General features: G+C 36.3%; 1 long non-coding RNA gene across 1 annotated transcript in view; it reads right to left on the reverse strand.

The window, feature by feature from the left end:
- Nucleotides 1-2,094: 2,094 nt before the first annotated feature.
- LOC127175933 (uncharacterized) overlaps nucleotides 2,095-12,595 on the reverse strand; it is a 33,326-nt gene continuing 22,825 nt past the window's right edge. Inside the window, exons 9-11 of the long non-coding RNA XR_007829041.1 lie at nucleotides 4,030-4,147; nucleotides 2,755-2,870; nucleotides 2,095-2,165 (exon numbers count right to left, since the gene is read on the reverse strand). This is a non-coding gene — a long non-coding RNA (uncharacterized LOC127175933). The remainder of the gene's footprint in view (nucleotides 2,166-2,754; nucleotides 2,871-4,029; nucleotides 4,148-12,595) is intronic.

The raw sequence follows: 12,595 nt of genomic DNA on the forward strand, positions 1-12,595 counted from the left end.
GATCAATCTAAATAGCACACAGATGGCCAACACTATTTTTCTCTCCTTTTCTACCCCTAAGCACTTGCATATGGGATCTAATTTACTATCTCAGGAACACTGCTCTCAAAAAAGCTATTCTGGATATAGCGCTTTTTGCCTGTTTGTTTCGCTTGGGTTCTAAATATTTATTGCTAAAAGAAGCCCACGGGTTCACAAACAATTGCTGATCAAAATTAAAGGAACAGTTCACCCAAAAATGACAACTCTGGCATCATTTAATCACTGTGATGTTGTTTCTACATGGCTATGGAAACAAAAAAAAGAGCTTTTTGTCCATTTAATGGAGTTAATTGGCTCAAATGTTGTTTGGCTCTCAACATTCTTTAAAATATCTTCCGCAAAAAAAGTCATATATACAGTCAAACCAAAATTTATTCACACACCTTCAACATTTCTCACAATATCAGAGTTTATTCACTATAGTTCAGTCAATGGTAATAAAATATTACAAGAATTCAGAGTTAAAGAGTGTCAGAGCAAATTTATTTTGATAATGTCAAATAACTTTGATCGAAAGGTATTTAATGGATTACAATTAACCAATAATTCAGACAACTGTTAGTTTGACAATATTTACACAACTATCAACACTTTATTGACCAATTACCAAGCAATGTTTAATTTTTTTTCAGTCTGTGGTGTAAAAAGGTCACAATAGCAATTAAGGAAAAAACACTTAAGTAAAACATGGTCAAAGTCTCTAAATTCCCAATTTTTCCCAATTTTTTATCAGTTTTACTGGCAGTCCATTGTATTAAAGGGGTCATCGGAGGCCCATTTTCCACAAGTTGATATGATTCTTTAGGGTCTTAATGAAAAGTCTATAATATACTTTGATTAAAAATTCTCAATGGTTGTGTAAAACAACACCCTTTTTATCTTGTCAAAATCAGCTCTGCAAAAATCATCTCATTCTGGTCGAGGCTGCTTTAAATGTAAATGAGCTCTGCTCACCCTGCCCCTCTCTTCTCTCCGTGGAGAGACGAGCCTGTTTACTTTAGCCGCGTTTAGCCGCTAAACTTGCTAACTAGCACATTATTAGGAAAGGCGGTCGCAAAGATTCATAAAAAACCCTTATACTCACTTCTGCTGTAAGTGAAGCTGGATCATGAATGATTTGCACGAACACAGATGGATATGTGTAGATCGGGAGGCGCATTCCCTTCACAAACAAAGGTAATGTTAATCTACTGCATCCTCAGATGTCAGGAGTAAATGACGACCACTATGTTCATTATTACATCCAGCAACACAACACCTCAATCGGTCAATCTGAGATATTTTTGTCTAATTTATATCCCTGCTCTGGCATCAAAACAATGGAGGTCGGACGGTGACAGCTGATCTGAGGTAAAACGCTCATGTCAATCAACTATCGTGGGAGCAGCCTCTGTCCATGTGACGCCACACCAACAGGAATCTGAGAATGGCTCGATCTGAAAAAGGGGATATTATTTTTACAGATTAATTAAAAACCACTGCATGGATTTTTATCATTATGGGGTAGATTTGTACATACACTGCCAACATACATTAATGTTCAAACAACATGTAAAAGTGAACTTAGCGTCCGACGACCCCTTTAAGAATTTTTAGGGTATAATATATCACAATTTTGCTATCCTCACTTACATAAACGAACTATAGTGTCCAGCACCCACTAGTTAAAAAAATATTTCATGTTGTCTGAATAATTTTTGGTTTAACAGTATTTGAAGCCATATCGGGGTAAGTAAATGATGAGAGAATATACATTTTTGGATGGACTATCCCTGTAAGCTACTAATCATATATTGCTTCACAGCATTATGAATATGAATTTTCTTTGACTTCTGGAAATAGAATTATTTGCAGTGTGTGTATACGCACACATGCATACATCATTCCCTTCATGTAGGAAACCAATAAAGGTGCATCATAAAGCATCATGATCTTACTTTGCCAAAATGTTTCATAAATAACCTTGACACACAATTTTACAAATGCATCCAGTTGTTAAAATATTCTTGGCAAAAATATACTGTTACAGCACAGAACAGATTTAAAACCTGCCTGTTTCTCATGAGTGATGGTGTTGATGATCCTCTTGTGTTTTTCTTTAAACATTCTGTCACTCTGCTCATCTGCACAGTGGAGAAAAAACATAAAACATAACACCCTTTTTCTAAATACAGCAAGTAAAATAAACCTCTCTCTGAAATTTGAATTTTTTTTTCTTCAAAATGTTTATGAGAAAGGGAAAAAACTGCATAAGAGAGGATGTGATCAAGGTACAGATTAAAATAAAACTTCATGAGCATCATAATTTACTGTGAAATTATGCGCAGGTTTATTTACCCTGTTATGCGAGGACAGTATATGAGCTGCAAATTATGTGCTTGATAAATGGATTTAATTTCTCATCACACAGAAGTGTGTTTTCTCTCAAAAAATTCAATTTACCAACTGTTAGCTCGTGAGACTGGGAGAAGTCTCTTGTCAGAATATTTCATATACTTGTGCCATCTCTAATCAACGTCATATGAAAGTTTCCAAGTTCGTTCTTGACATCTAAATCAAACAAGACATTCTCATGTACAACAGAATAAAAATCACTTTTTGGCAGTCCACTGAAGGGTATCTGTAACACTCATCAAGAAGTCCTCGCTTGTCAGCTCTCACTCTTCTGGGAAGGTTTTCCACTAGCTGTTGTAAGTTCAGGGATTTACTCACATTTAGAATCAAGAGCATAAGGCCAAACAGTAATATTGGGTGATGAGGCCTGGTTCACAGTCGGTGGTCCAATTCATCCCAGAGACTCAGAAACCCCATGACCTTGGATTGTAATGCTGGAAGAAAAAAGGTATACTGCTCTTTACTAAAAATGTTTATGGAGTTTTTATGGTCGCATGCTTGATTTTAAACAGCTTGTGTAGCTTAAAGGATTAGTTCACTTCCAGAATAAAAAATTCCTAATAATTCACTCTTGTCATCCAAGATGTTCCTGTCTTTCTTTCTTCAGTCTTCAGAAAGTGAGATTTTTGAGGAAAACATTCCAGAATTTTTCTCCATATAGTGGACTTCATTGGTGGCCAATGGTTTGAAGGTCCAAACTGCCATTTCAATGGAGCTTCAAAGGGCTGTACACGATCCCAGCCAAGGAATGAGTGCATTATCTAGCAAAAACGATTGGTCAAAAAAAAAAAAAAAAAAAAAAAAAAAAGATTTGCTTTTTTTTAATGCTTGTCTTGCACTGGCTCTGCAATATGCATGCACATCTTCACGCATTGCATAATCACGATTACTTATTTGTCTGTGTACTTAGGTTCAAAAAGGTAGGGTTGGGTGAAAAACTTTTCTCCTCAAAATTCACCAAACTTTACCTTTTTTTGTAAAGGACGTTTGACTTTCTTTGCACATTCAGTTTGTAAACACTAGGTCAGTACTTTCGCCTATGTTAAGCATGACCTTTTCAACATGACTATGCGTGAAGTTGAGCTGGTGCAAGACAAGCATTTGTGGTTAAAAAGCATATAAAATTGTATTCTTATTAGAAAATAACTCATTGTTTCGCTAGATAAGACCCTTATTCCTCTGCTGGGATCGTGTGGAGCCCTTCGAAGCATTGAAACTGGACCTTTAATCTAATGGCCACCATTGAAGTCCACTATATGGAGAAAACTCCTGGAATGTTTTCCTCAAAAATCTTAATTTCTTTTTGACTGAAGAAAGATCTCCCGCACCTACTTCCACAGTAACAGCTCTCAGATAGACAGCTCCACTCTTGTGCTGTAAGTGTCCTTTACCTCCCACATTTAAAAGCTGTTTCTGCCTCCCTCTAATCGCTGAGATCTGAGAAGCTTTACATGACATATTTGGCACTCACAGCCAGGCCAAGATGATGATACGCTGTTAGTACCTCCCGTTGGCTCAGACTATTTTGGCAGCTCTTAATGTGATGATCAGAGTTGGGAATGTGCTCCCGTTTTTGAGCCACTCAGCACTTACCACTGTCATGTCCTGGATAGGGCAAAGTGTGCTCTGTAACGTCATGCTTCACTCTCTTCTGGGTCAGGTCTGGCTGTCAGTAGGGTTGGTGTCCAGGCACATAGTGCCTCAGGAAAGCCTAAGGATACAATCAATCAGCCAGAACTGACTGACATAATGATTCATTCAGTGCACATCCCTCACTGAAACTTGCTTTTTTGCCCCTGTGCACAAACCTAGAATTGGGCTAGACTAGGAAATGTTGATTGATCCGGACTGAACCAAACACTGAAGTTCATTTGCAGGTTGTAAGTGGACAAACTGTCCTTTATGATCAAGTGAGCTGATGGCGGAGTGCCACTTCTGCAATATTCTGAGTCAGAGAAGCGCATGTAATCCTGGCCCGGGCGGAATGAGGCATGGCCCTTATGTGTGACATCCGACGCAGAGCGATTAGTGGACACTATGAGCACCAACTGAAAATATTCACACACATTATATAAGAAATATTAAGATATTCCAGAGTCGCACCCTTGCAAATGAGTGTCCATGTGTATGTGATTAATCGGAGGGATCTTAGGCGTTCCATTACATCAGTACTAACACTCACACTACATAGTGGGTGTAAGGATCTGAATTCATAGTTCGGGTCAGAGAATATGCATTTCGGACCCAAACTATGCATTCAGGTCACTGCATGAACTTGAAAGACCTAAACAATGCCAGATTCAAATGTAAAGGTCACATTATATCAAAACTGATTTTTACAAATGAAATTCTTCATAAAAGTTCCATATTGTATTATACACAATTCATTGTCCATAATCTTCCATAATCCTAAAGTGAACATTCTCTACAAATGAAATTAGTTAATTTCTACTATAAATATGGTCTAATATTTACAGTAATTACAATAAACTACAATTAACAAACAGTTTTTTATGTAAACTTCCAGTCAAAAGTTTTTGAGTAGGATCTCTTCTGCTCACCAAGCCTGCATTTATTTGATCCAAATACAGCAAAAACAGTAAAATTTTGTAGATTTTTCTATTTGAAAATATTTTAAAATGTAATTTTTTGCTGTGATTTCAAAGCTGAATTTTTAGCATCATTACTCCAGTCATATGATTCTTCAGAAATCATTCTAATATTCTGACTTGCTGCTCAAAAAACATTTTTTATTATTATTATGTTGAAAACAGCTGAGTAGATCTTTTTTCAGGTTTCTTTGATGAATAGAAAGTTCAGAAGAACAGCATTTATCTGAAATAGAAATCTTTTGTAACATTAAAAATGTCTTTATCATCACTTTTGATCAACAAGCATCCTTGATAAATAAAAATTTTAATTTCTATAATTTTATCATTTTAAATAGTAAAAATATTTCACAATATTACTGCTTTTGCTCTTTTTAGATCAAATAAATGCAGGCTTGGTGAGCAGAAGAGAATTCTTTAAGAAACTTACTGTTCAAAAACTTTTGACTGATGTGTATATACTGTTCTATATACTCTACACACACACACACACACACACACACACACACACACACACACAGACATTTGTACATATGCCTTGAATCTTAATCCAATCCATCACATTATGAAGGTTAAATGAGTGCAAATCATAAAACTGTTCATTTTAGCTGTAGATCCTTCAGGAGTCGCTGGTAAAACAGCTGTGAAAATGTACTGAAGATAGAAAATCACAGATAACAGATAAGAAAAAGTGTCTGAGCAGCTAAATTACCACATGAGACAGATGAAAGATTTCTCAGTGCTATTTTGAAATGCTGGTCAGCAGCCTTACATTGTGTGCTGACTTGTGTGAAATTGAAAAATCTGCACAATGTGAAGCAAACCATTTTAGTCTCACCCTTAAATCACAGGTATCACTCAAAATACTAAAAAAAGAGAGAGATGAATTTCTGCATGAGTTCAACCTGAGCATGATAAAGCAGAAGAGATAAAAGTTTGGTGGAAATAGAAAACATCATGCAAACTATGTGGGCCATTCTATAGAATTGTTCCAAACTGCTGTCCCACAATCAAAAAACACATTTAAAATGCATTTAATTAAGTATTCAAATCTCAAATGTGTATTGATATTCTTCTGTTATTTATTGAAACCCACAATAATGTATAAAATATTAACAAACTTAAAATATATAAAATCATCACTTATTGGGTACTTTCATTCAGGAGGTGGCTGTCCCGAACCCTAACCTCTAAATTTCAACTTATGAAAATGACATTTACATAATTTTTGTATTTTTTCCATTGTTGATTTTAAAGGTATCTTTCTGATTCTTTTAATATGTGAAGTATTTTATATATATATATATATATATATATATACACATATACATATATATATATATATATATATATATATATATATATATATATATATATATATATATATATATATATATATATACACATATATATATATATATATATAAAATTGTCACTACCGAAACAGTCACGACCAAAACATGTAATCATTGTTTTGGTGGTGAAAAAAGGGAACACATAATCCTCATATTTTGGGGAAATAAACAAAATTTTAGTACAGTTATGCAGTTTTTTTGTATTTTAGTATGTTTCAGTAGTGTTTTAGTATGCAAGTAAAAACTCTGTAATGTGATGTGTTCGCTACCAAATCATTACTGTCACTACCGAAAATGTGCTGTCACTACTGAAACATGGGATGTTTTATCAGAAATAAAATATACTGAATTATCAACTAAGATGTTATGATAGTTTTTGGTTCAATGTATATTCAAACTAATGAATCTTTAACTTTGAAATCAGTATGATCAACTTTTGCCTTTTACAAAGAAAAATCGGATTCAAAATGCAAGTCTCATAAATTGCACTTGAAATATTGTTAAAAATATAATTGTTATTGATTTACCTCTGAAAAAAAAAATAGCAAAATATATATTTACAATGTAGATGTAAGCAAAATCTTACTAGGTCAACATAACCCTTGTAATTAAATTATAATTACTGTGTTTCGGTAGTGACAAGTTTGAGAAGAGGACAAATATTCCAAAACTTCCATAAGAATGAGAATTAACTGCACAATCACTAAAAATGTGTACCTTGGATATTATACAATTTGCATACATACAAATTAAAAAAAAATTATAATTATAATAATGTTTTCAACTTCCAACCAATTCTGTGACATCAGAAAAGTGTTAAGCATATTCCTCTATATTTGTGCTATGTGGACTATACTGATTCCCCCAGTGAAGGTCTAGTTGCTACGTAACAGAGAAGGGTCAGTGGCACTGTGAAGGGTGAATGGATTCCTCCAGAACAGTCCATTTATCAAGTGCTGCCAACATGCCAAACGCACAAAGGACAACACATCCACCGCTAGATCCTGTTCCTTTCACTGCTTCTTTCTAACCCCCCTTTCCTTCTTTTATTTTAACCTTTATCTTTGTCCCTTAAATCTTACAAAAAGTTCACAAATACAACTTCCACATGAGATGTTAAATGTCAGCTAAACTCAGGGACACCAGGGATACATTAATATGAAAATTATTCCAAATTTTCATGTTTTATCGCACTTAAGGTTCCCTGAATGACCTCGCTAACAAGAACTCTGTACAATAGGAAAAAGATTTCATATGTTCCTCATTGCTACGAAAGCAAAACAAAACGGCCATTAACGAGTCCCTGTTCACATTGAAAAATGACCCGAACTTGCACTACCCCCCTTACAGGTGGAAACCGAGGCACGACCCACAGGAACGATTTATGATATGGATTCAACGGCCTCTGAGCTGGTCATTAAGTAGTACGGGTCATTAGACATTTTTTGCCCATTTTAGCTGATAACAATACACAGCTGGGCTAAAAGCACAGCTTTTGACTTTATGCGTGACACAAAATAAACTGCATTTATGGCTCTGCGCACTAAGGCAGTGTGAATTGTTATGTTATTCTTTACACACAGAGCAAAGAGAATTCATAACAGGGAAGGTGTCAGCCCATCAAAGACGAATTTCACAGAGATAAGAAACAAAGCCCGGGTTCAAAACACTGCCACTCCACCATAGTTTTTATGGAGGCTGCTTATTTCCTATTCACTCGAAGCCAGAAGAAGGAATCCACCGCATTTCCACACCTCACATTCTTCCCTTCATTTCTGAAACCGTGTGTTAGACTGAGCTTCTGACAATGACTTTGAGGGCAGTGAGTGAAACAGCAATCCATCAGCACAGCCATAGCGAATGTAGGGTAAAAACCGCGGCTGCTGCTTTTACAGCAGATGACCCCGTAACTGCGCTTGATACATCCGTTTCTTTATTGACTCCTCTCCTTGTCTTTTGTTCACCTTGGCCTGATTGCATCAGAGCAAATAATGACCTCTTCATGAAAATGACTGCAATTTTCCTACAGAAGTCCCTGGTGTTGGCAGACTGCCGGGGCAATACACGGAGGAGAAAACGGCAGACGTTTAACTGATGCTAATGATGAAATTAAGAATGCAGACCACTAATGAGGACTGGAAAAAGATCGGAATATGAAAATCTTTAACGGCTTCTATGCAACAGTTGTTGCTTTTCTTGTCCACTTATTGCAACCTTACATTTTTGGACACGTTCCAGACTAAACACGAAGTGTGCAACACCTGGAATATCGGTTATCGCACATTAATGGGGTGTGAGATTAGCCTGGTGGCGGAAACTGTAAACAGGAGAAATTTGTGAGAAGGGATTGCGTGGTCATTTGCAGATCATTCATGAAGATGAAGATCATTAGAGATGATGGAGGAGTGGGCATTGTCCGACTTCAAAGTCCTGTTCAGGAACACTTAAAGCCCGCTACTGCTCTTCCTGAAAGCTTAGTCTCTTATCTCTTAACTTGCATCAGTTCCAAAGACTCTGATCCAAAGCCAGCCTGACACTCTACTTGCTAACTCCGAGAACTTACAACCAGCATCCATTCAAACCAAGCCGGCCGTTTCTAAACTGCGTGCGACGGTGTGAACTGATCACGAGTCCGATAAGCTGGCAATCATCGGGGGGGAAAAGGGAACACGCTCTGCTATGGCTTTCTTTACGACCTCTCAATTTGTTTTGACTTCTTTTCATCTTTCTGCTACAATAAATGAACTCCGGATTTGGATGAACAGCATATCTCTGCTTTTAGATCAGTTTTTTTTTTAACATGACAGAGACGGGAGAAAGCAGAGGGGAAAAACACTGTTCAAGGAAGGAAGGATCTGGAAAGCAGTGCATGTAGAAAAACAACAGCACCATTAGAAGTCCAAAGGACCATGAGAAAAGTTGGCATGTATCTCCAGCTCACACAAAAGTCCACTAAGCACACGGTAATAAAGGATCCCAGAGATGTATTCATCAGAGCCTTTGAGACACAGACAGCCGGGTGACTTCAAAATCAGTGCTCGCATTATCTGGCACCTGTGAAACTATCCCAGAGATGCACATCTCTGATTAGATGCTGGCTGTACAGTCAAAAGCTGTTGTGAGTTTGTTTTTTTAAGGTTTCTGGAGTAAACCTATTACAAGGAGCATGTGGGCTTCAGACTGTATAAAGACAAGGCAGCTCATTGATTATGCACAAGCACCACAGGGTTTTCCTGAAACATGCCTCTAACTGCAATGTGTACGGTCTGTCCAAGAACCATAAAATAAAAAAATATGTAGATCTGAACAATTCTATGAATAAAATAAAACAAATAAACAAAGTATTGATCGTGCAAATGTAATATATATATATATACACTGATCAAATGTTGATCAGTACTAAAAAAATGTAATTAAAATACAATGCAAATATTTCCATGTATAGGTGAAAAAATAAAATAAAATAAAAATAAAATAAAATGTTCATCTGTAATGTTAAAATATGCGACTGTGAAAATACCTGAGATTTTTGGATTCCTTGTATTGTCCTAAACAAACAAACAAACAAACAAAAACAAGTAAAATAAAATGCTGATCTGGACTATTACAATACAATAGTAAAACACAATTAAATAGATCAACACAATTCAACTCAGGGTCCATGCAAAGGCGAAAATAAAATAAAATAAAATAAAATAAAATAAAATAAAATAAAATAAAATAAAATAAAATAAAATAAAATAAAATGTCTGCACTATAAAAATAAAATTGTGACAAGAATGTGACAAAACAGTGACAAAACACAATGCAACTCAGTGAACATGCAAAGGTGAAAATACCTGAGATTACTGGATTCCTTGTACTAAAATAATAAAATAAAATAAAATAAAATTGTACAGACTAACACAATGCAACTCAGTGTACATGCAAAGATGAAAATACCTGGATTTTTGGATTCCTTGTATGTCTAAAAAATAAAAAAACAAATAAAATAAAATGCTGAACTGGACTATTAAAATGCAATAGTACAACTTAACACAATGCAACTCAGGGTCCATGCAAAGGTGAAAATACCTGAGATTTTTGGATTCTTTGTATTGTCTATGAAGTAAAAAGCATTTAAAAACCTGTTCTATTGAAATGACAGTGACCCTAAACTGTCATCCCATGTTAGCCATGTTAGCGCGCTCTCGCTGATGGGCCGGATAACCTGGATTATGGAGACAGCTGCTGCTGAGTCACGCAACACTGGAGCCAGTGTTCACTAGAGATAATTGGCTGGTCCAGGGTAAATAATGAGCTAGAAATTAACAACTGTCTGCATAGCCACAAATCCTTTGCAATAAATTTCCATGAAAGCAACTCACGGCTCCAGAAAAAAAAAACAAATTGCACATTAGTAAAAGAAATTACTGGAAGAAAATCAATCTGTTATCTACAGTACGAGAGTAAACTATTGAATAGCCATGGCTGGGTAGACCATGGGATGAAAGTTTAATCCACTGACCTGATGTCTGATATGGCCAATGTGTGTATATGTCAATATTGTTTTACTAATTAAGCTTCAATGCTGCTGCCAAAACTAGCTAAACATTACAGTGGGTATCTACCACATTGTTTTAGGTCTTTTCAATGTTTACAGGCCTAAAAAACAATACTCACTACATGACACTGTGCTTCAGTAGCCCGACTATTTTAAACCAGCAGATCTCTCAACAGCATTAACAAACATCCGCCCGCATTTATTCAGGTACTGCGTTTGATGCCTGGACTAAACACAAAGATACAATTAAAACGGGGATAACAAACAGGAAGAACATTAATCAAGAATGCAGGCAAATCATAAGGTAAACATTTCATGTCATAAGTTGCCTTTTATAGCTTCGGATGAAAAAACACCTGTTGATTTTTCCGTATTGATAGATATCGCTAAACTGGGCGTCAGCTTTGTTTTCTATGACCCAGATTGAATTCACTTTAACTGGGAGGGAGGACTGGAAGGAGAGACATTCTTCACTATTAATAAATCGTTAAATCAGGAAAGGTTTCGGATGATGAACGGCGTCGGCACGTGAAAGCGGTAGCTGACTGGCAGTGTGCATGGCATTCCAGCACTCAAAGGGCTTCCTGTAAACATACAAGTACTTCCTGTGAGGTCAGATATGCCAGGTGCATGTTATGAATATGTCTTATAACAAAGCTATGAGGAAAAATAAGAAGCTCTAAATTTAAAATAAGAAGAATTTAAATATTTTTCTTGAGCATTACAACATCCTATTCACCTCTACTGGAAATTACAGTTGTGGGTTGTAAACCAATGTACTGTACATTTATGTTCGCCTTGTGTTAACTGTTACATTAATCCTCTCATTAAAACATGTTTGAGCAGATAACAGCCATGCATAAAACCTGGACAGTGTTCTTCAACAAATTATCTCCTGGCTAAAATTAGTTCAGTGGAGGATAAGCACCTTCAGACTTTGCATTGGACAGTACCAGACGAGAGGATTACTTCACAAAGAGGGAAGGCTTCAAGTGGACCCTGCTAAAATGGAAGGCGCTCCCGTTGTTAGGTCTGAAGAGGGTGTTATGGACATACTTGCCTGGGGCGGATGACCACAGAAAACAATTCCACATGGAGCCAAAGTCCCACAAATGAGAATTTAAGAGAACTCAGGTTGTAAACAACCTTATGCCTTAAAATGATCCCTGGGTATTAAGGCTTGTATAGCTTGTCTCTTACCGAAATATGTAGTAGAAAACCCATGAAAGATTTATGTTAATTAAAAAATCCATGTTGTTTTATACATATTTTGGACTATGGGGCGCGCCATTATTTTCGATGACGTGAAATGGTTGCAGACTGTGAGCTACTGGCAATACCTATTGCTATTTTTACCGCAACAAAATTCGTAAAATAAAACACTGATATGATGACCACAGCTTCTGAAAGAGCTTACAGGTGGATGGATATAAGCGCAGACTTAAACCAAATGCCGTACCATCGATTTTCCCCACAAGAAGTCTAAACGCCCCCGAATATTAAATGAAATATGTGCGTAGAAACTCCTTCAGTGGCTGCGGCATCATGACAAGCGTTGGCATGTTTACATCCTATCAGGATGGCATCTAGCATTTCTTGTCTCTGCCTTTTGTAAGCTCTTTCAGTAGCTGTGATCTACTAAAAGCCTCAAA

Source organism: Labeo rohita, chromosome 14 (genome assembly GCF_022985175.1).
Source record: "Labeo rohita strain BAU-BD-2019 chromosome 14, IGBB_LRoh.1.0, whole genome shotgun sequence".
Classification (NCBI taxonomy): domain Eukaryota; kingdom Metazoa; phylum Chordata; class Actinopteri; order Cypriniformes; family Cyprinidae; genus Labeo; species Labeo rohita.